General features: G+C 40.1%; 1 long non-coding RNA gene across 1 annotated transcript; it reads right to left on the reverse strand.

The window, feature by feature from the left end:
* Positions 1-720: 720 nt before the first annotated feature.
* On the reverse strand, positions 721-7,187 carry LOC139138751 (uncharacterized). The gene is made up of 2 exons (XR_011553667.1): positions 6,923-7,187; positions 721-5,669 (listed from the first exon to the last, which is right to left on the reverse strand). It is a non-coding gene; the product is annotated as an uncharacterized lncRNA (long non-coding RNA).
* Positions 7,188-7,421: the final 234 nt, after the last annotated feature.

Below are 7,421 nucleotides of genomic sequence, written 5' to 3' on the forward strand. Positions count from 1 at the left end.
CTTAGCCTGTACATTTGTAGACTGCATTGTCATCGAAAAAAAAGAATTCATGGTCTAGACTAAAACACAAATGCAAGCAAATAACCATGCATTTTACAATATGATATAGAGGTGTTTCAGCTTGCCTGACTTTACTTTCACGAAGGGACACAAGTCCATAAATTTGCTAACCTTTGTGTAATCTAGTTCACTTTCACCAATTTTTTTGTTTTGTTTTTATGTTCTGGAGGGAGACTCAAATCAGACTGAAGCCTTGTCCGTTAACAAGAAATTTTCAAATTTGTTTCTCTCTTGCTGCCTTGGGCTTAGCGCACTGTAGATAGATGAAATTTGTTATTAATTTGGTTATCTGCAGATCCAAAGTTTGCTGAACCGTTAGTAAAAACAGCCCATCTGAACTTAACTCCAGGTTGTTGTCAGAAACATCTACCAATGCCCATCACAGCAGCGGTACACAATCTCTAACTGATGATCAATCACCAACAAAATGGCAAAAAATGGCAGCCCAGCTAATGGTCACCATACGAGTGGCAAGGGAATATGAACTCCACAGAGTAAAGGTAATAGTCGCGCCAGCGGCTTACTGACTATGCATGCGCTTAAATATACTATGCGAGTAACCGGAAGTGTACCCTTCTTTCATGGGCGCCGCCATGTTTTTTTTTTTTGAGTACTCGTAAATAAACAAATACGAAACAAATTACGATGATATAAAATGCCTTTTATAAAATATACCTCTTTTATTAGCCAGTAAATGTTATTATACACCTTGTCGCTGATACAAAGTATCGTTGATATAGATAAACGGAGAAAACTGTCGTGCATATGAACGGGGGCATACACAAAGAATGCTGGGATTGAATTATAGAAGAGCGCCCCCTGTGTCAATAATTAGATTCAAAAATTGCAAGTTTTTAGACGGAACGCTATAGTTTTCAGCTTGCAAGTGGAAGGTGGGCAGTGCGGTTACCATTGCAATGATAATTATTGCATAATACGTCCCTTGTTTAACGCAATAGGCTGTTATCATTGTAAAAATTGCCAATTTTTGTCCAAAATTTTTACACGCTACAGAAAATCTATACCTGCCCTGCTGCAGGGTTTGACGTCGTGTAAGTACATGAACTGCTTTCATCAGAGGGAAACTGGGCATAGTTGTCATATAAACGTTTATGAAGTAACAATTACAGTTTATCATGAATCAATACAAAAAACATTGCCAATCTTAACCCCTGGCGCGACACCAAGGGCTGAGCCCTATATAATATTAGTTGATAATGAGAAACTTATCAGAAACTGGCACATTATATAATCCAGTTACTAAATTGTCATTTTTTGGGGAATGGAAACAGAATTCAATAACATTATCATGGAAATCGAATCAGCAAACATATTTGCAAGGAAAATAAAAATCCTGGCAGATATGCAAAGGTTAAATCTTTTGTGTCTGCAGACAAAGGCTGAAAAATTCGGATAGAAATGTGACAATTTCATATCGTGCTGTGTAAGTGACAAAGTGATTAAATGATATGGTACAGTGATTGTAGTGTTTGCGGAGATTATGTTCTATTTTGTTGACATTGACTGACTCACCTTCTGTGTTTTCACAGGTACATAAGACTCTATTGGGCAAAATCAAAGATCAATTCCAGGAAAACGGGCACTATTATACAGCTATGCAGTGCTCAAATAAATGGAAGTCACTGAAGAGAGACTACAGGCAACAGTGGATCATAATTCAAAATCCGGAAATTCAACGAAAAATTGTCTTTTCTGTGAAGAATTATATTTCATAAGTTATATGGAAACAAAGCTGGTACTGGACCAAAATTTGTTATTGAGTTATCAACTAATGAAAGATTATGCAGGTGATGATGATAACAATTATCATAATGGTGATGAAATAACCACTGCTGAAAGGCCTTCAAAAAGGCAAAAAAAAAAAGAGCTTGCGCAATGCGATAGGAAGAAGAAGATGATCAAATATTTCCCAATTGATGGCTTGACACGTACCAAAATCAACATCTGAAAATGAGACAAAAGGAAGATGTACTAACTATGCATGATGAAAAAAAGGAAACGTATGGTTAGGCTGCTAGATATATTAGCGGAAAAACACTACTATTAAACATAATACTCAACTATCTTACTATGGTCACTAGCGCTATGTTGAAGTAGTCGACTCCTTCAAAATAGCGCTAGCCGTCACTTGGGCAACCACAGCTCCGAATTTAATGACAATCACAAACATCACACTGATCATGGCAATGTGAAAGCGGAGAATGTAGATCAATAGTTGATGACCTCGACGACAACTCGAAAAAGTGCCCCTGACTCTGGATTGAGTGTTGACCGACAGAACTCCACAAACAAAGTTGGAGAGATGGTGAAAGATGGAAGTTCAGTATTGTCTATACTTTGACAACCGACAAAGTTTCAACCTCTGGACACCGTGCAGTGTCAGGTAGAGAGCAGATCCATAGGCAAGGGTTAACTCGAAATCAACGGGAATGAATCGACAGTAAAGAATTCGGTGACCATCGAAAAATACCTCCATGACTCTCATGCCAATCATCATGACAATCATGACAAGAATCCCAGACATAATTACATCAGCAACTAGTTCAAATTCAGATTCAGAGCTACATACGGAAAATCTAGTGCTTATGAACGGAAGATCTTCACAAACAAACCCGACGTGACGATGAATGAGGGAATCACAGTAGTCGATCCATTCAAGTTGACAACGAGAAACACTGGTAAAGTTTTACTCAAAATCAACGGGTATGAATCGGAGATGGAACATTTGATGACCATCAGAAGAGACCTGTCTGACACTGGCGCCAGTGATTATGACAAGATTTCAACTGACATCATCACATCAGCAACTACTGAAGAATCAAGTTCAGATTCGGGTTCAATGTTTCACGAGGAAAATTCAACTGATACTAAAGTAAAGATGATGAATGAAAGTACTATACCCATCGCTTCAACAACCAATTTTGAATCTGCTTTCAACTTTGATTCAGAGTCCAAAGCCGAATATATTGACACTTCTGGGGAAATTACACAAGCAATTTTCGGCTGCAATCGATAAACATTCAGTAGAAAGGATGAAGTATCTGTGAGCGGAGAAGGCTTATCCTTGACGGAACCATTCAATGGAGCCTAAAACTAGTGCTGACCGTATGCGCTCGGCAGGTGATGCTAAAATGGTGATGGACTACAAAGACACATCGTTCATAAAGCGACAAAATGAAACTGCTTCCATTGCTGAATTCAGTGCAGACCATAAGCAACTCCGTCTTGACAATAGACAAAGGGCAGTGAGTGGAGGGCTGACGCCAGTGACTACTTTGATAAATGAGGAGGATAGATATTCTCAGACAGGCAAAAGTGAAATGGCGATGGCTCCTGAAAACAAAGATGCTGGAGCCACAAATTCAAGCAATCTCCGGGAACGATGTGTCAAGATATAATGGAACAAATCAGGGAATTAACAGTGTCCCACAGGAAGAATGGATGGATGTCCTTGGCCTGGATTTTAATGTCGACGAACTTTACAATGCCTAGATCAAAGATTTATCAAATGAAGGATTTTGCAAACCGAATGAGCCATACAACTATGACGCACTCTAGGAGGCAGCCTCAAATCTGACATTATCAGCACCAGTAAGACGGTAGGGAAGAAAGGCGAGAAGCGATGACAAACTGTCTGTCAGAAACGAATCCACAAAACTATGCAGAGAAAAGTCAACACATTTCGAAAATATCCAAAGCAACAGACTGCAATCAGCAAACGATGTAAATACAATGTGGAAAATTCTTCGGGGGCTCAAATACACGGCAAATTCTGCAATTGTCACTGACATACATTCCTGGAGTAGCTAACGAAGACGCAGATGAGCCAGCTGTAAGTGTTGCAAATGATCAGCAAACATACTTGTTAAATTTAGTTCAGGTTTTCACAGACGATGACACTTTAAATGCCCCCATACAGAAATCTTAGAAAGTATTCAAAATTTGAAGAAGAATAAAAGCTGCTGGTGAAGATTATTCTCATTTGAAAAATTTTCAGCTTTCATCGCTAAATTTAGTGCTGACCACAAGCAACCCCATCGTGACAATAGACAAGGGGCAGTGAGTGGAGAGCTGACGTCAATGATTACTTTGATAAATTATGATGGAGCTCTTTTCAGACTGGCAAAAGTGGAATGGCGATGGCTCCTGAAAACGGAGATGCTCGATCCACAATTCCAGCAACCCCCGGGAATGTTGTATCAAGATATAATGGAATTACTAGCGTTCCATATGAAGAATTACTGGATGCCCTTGGCCCGGACTTTAATGTCGAACTTAACAATTCCTCGATCACAGACCTATCAAATGAAGGATTTTGCAAACCGAATGAGCCATACAACTTTGACCACTCAAGGAGGCAGCTTCAACCCTGAGTTTATCAGCACCAGTAAGACAGTTGAAAAGAAAGGCGAGAAGCGATAACCGAGGGACTATAAAACTGCCAACGCAAATACAAATGAGAAAGCTGTAGCGTGTCCTTCAGAAGTGTACAAATGTTTATACTGGAGGTGAAACTAGTACTCTTCCACATAAACGGAAAAGCTTCAGTTCATCCTCTATCAGAAGGAAACTTAAGTCTGCGCTTTCGGGCAAAGACAGAGATGGCAAACGCCCTCTAACACTCCGAGTTAAAAGGACGATGATTGAGTTAGGGCATTCAGTTCCTGGTTTGTCTCCTTTCGTGTTCCACAAGGAGCAACACATTACATAAAAATTAAATGAGGAACCATGTGGTCAAAAGAAAAATTCCTATGCGTTGTTCATCGGTGATTTGCTATTGCGAAACATTTCTGGCAAGTCGAGTGATGCTGTTGTCAAATGCCTGCCTGGTATTCCAGTGAACGCGTCTCTTCGTGCGTCACTTCATCGCTGCCAGATACTCATGTAATTATCCTGTCAAGAAACAGATCATTATTAAAGTTGGTGGCGATGACTGTGTTTCTAACCGAGCAGAAAACATTAAACACCAAATATGACCTATTTCTGAAAGAAACTGAGAAGATAGCTCGAGAGAAAACTGTCGTACTGAGTATTTGTCCGAGCACTGACCAGTGAGAGTCCGATCTCCTAGCTGCCGAAAATCGATCTCGCCAACCTTTAAATTTCCGTGTTGTGTGCAAGTGGAGGCTCTGCTGCAGCATTTATTGATGATGATGCCAACTTCCGATTCCGAGATGGCTCAGTTGATGCTTCTCTGCTGCTTCGTTATGGTGTGCATCTTACCTACTCTCGGCTGTGACAAACTTCCAAATACAAATCTCAAATTGCCATTGCGCCACCACCGGCATACAACTTCATCCGTCCTCGTTTTGGAATTCTAAGCATTTTCTCAGGCGTTGCAGAACTTAGCTCCGAATCGTCTGAACCACCCATGTTCCCATCACCAGCAGCACTGATTCCTTTAGTTGGCATGTCTGGTACTGTCGTCGTGAAGTTTTCCATTTTTTTTTTTTGTTTTCGTGAGACGAGGGTTTGCAGTTACAGTGTGCACTGCAGGTGAAGGAGAGGTCAGGTTCAACTTGAACACTGTTACAATCAGTCGAAGAGACAGGCGAAGGCCACAACCGACGTCCAAGGGTATTATTTATCTAGAAAGAACATACAGGTACCAAAATGCCATTAGTAGTGTTTTAACTGTTTACATTTCTGGTAGTTCAATAAGTCGAATATTTCAGGTTGCACTATAGGTTCCTCTCAATGATCTGATAAATGATGTTACATCAACTTATAAGCTTACTCTTATTTAAAGAATGACATGACAATCGACATTAAGAGTTCTGTAAAATTCAAAGTTGACCGTTCCATCCACAAGGACAAAGTCAATTAATTCTAAACTTGTCAGAAACAATACAGTAACCTAGGCATTGCATGTTCTTGGCGGGCGCTATGAGTGGTCTCCACCCCTTCACGGTATTAGTTGAAACATAGAGAAAGATAGATAGAGTTGCAACGTGAAGCGGTTACGTAACCCATCCATGTTCGCCTCGCCTCAGATTGCTCTCGCCTCTCTTTTCCGAAGAGTGCCGGCCATGAATCCTTCGGTAATTTTCGGATTTTCGCCAATTGTTAAGCGAAAGTATGTTCGGCAAAGTTTGTGTTGTTGTTGTTGTGTGGTGCTGAGCGGAATTGACGTGCTGGCGAAAACGGGAGTGTTTTGAGCTTAAGGAAAGTGAGTTTTACCGTTTTAAAAATTCCTCTCATATTTTTATGAATATATCATGAGTGTGTTTGAACCAAATTTGAAAGTCTTTTATTGATACTGTCTGGTTTTACTCAATGGTTTACGGTCAGTCATACCGTCTTTCACACGTGCGTCAAGGAAGGACATGTTTATGAAACTGCTGGCGTGTTATGTTTTGATTGGCGTGAAGCAGTGTTTCTGGCCTGAGAGCTCACAAAGTAACTATGGTTGCTACGCGACTGGCAGTACGATGCCATCTCGTCGTATATTTCGCATAATCTCGTGTAATTATCAACCACAAACAAAGCCTCCAAAAAGTTTAACACCTTTGAAGCTCATTATAATATGAAAAGCCAATAGTCTACCGAGACGACCATGGAACCAAAGGCATGCAGGCCTTACCACTCTGTCTATGTTACTCTGTGGTTGAAACCAGTGAGAGGTATCTGGTGGCATAGTGTGCTTGGATTACGCCTGAAGAGGAAAATGCACTACCATTCAACTACCAAAATTCTAGCAATGATCAAAACGTTGTCCCTACGGCTGTATGTTTTTCATAGCAGGACATTTTCTCTCTTTTCCAAAGCATCAACGGGTCTACCTTACAATCAATCGGTGTTTGTTTATATGTCATTGGACGTCTTTCGACATTCTATTTACCTCAGGTTCCTTGAAGTGTGGCGGGATATTCTCTGGACTGCGGCTCCATGATGATGGCTTTCCTCAACACACCGTCTGAGACAGAAATACGGATGATAAAGGTGTTTAGATTATTTAAAATACATTTTAACTGTAACGCAATGAGTGGCCGTCTCAGCTCCTTAAATGTTAAAACCACTTAAACTTGTACAATTACCGTGACAATTTTGTTTTGGCCAAAAGCCTAAAAACCATTTCATGAACGGAGCAATTTTTACTCAGTATGCATGAATATAAACACGGATTCCATTTCATCGAAAATTATGAATGGAAAACTATTTTGGTAAATCAAACGATCTCTCTCAACTGAGAGAAAGCTAGCTGAATTTAATTTCAAGATTATTCACAATACTCTAACTTCTAAATGGCGTGAAGCTTTTTCAGCTCGAAAATCAGCGTCACTGACAAGTGCTCTCTCGCATGTGAGCATTTGTTTCTGAATTGTTAACGAATTGGAGAT

The sequence above is a fragment of the Ptychodera flava genome, chromosome 8, assembly GCF_041260155.1.
Source record: "Ptychodera flava strain L36383 chromosome 8, AS_Pfla_20210202, whole genome shotgun sequence".
NCBI lineage: Eukaryota > Metazoa > Hemichordata > Enteropneusta > Ptychoderidae > Ptychodera > Ptychodera flava.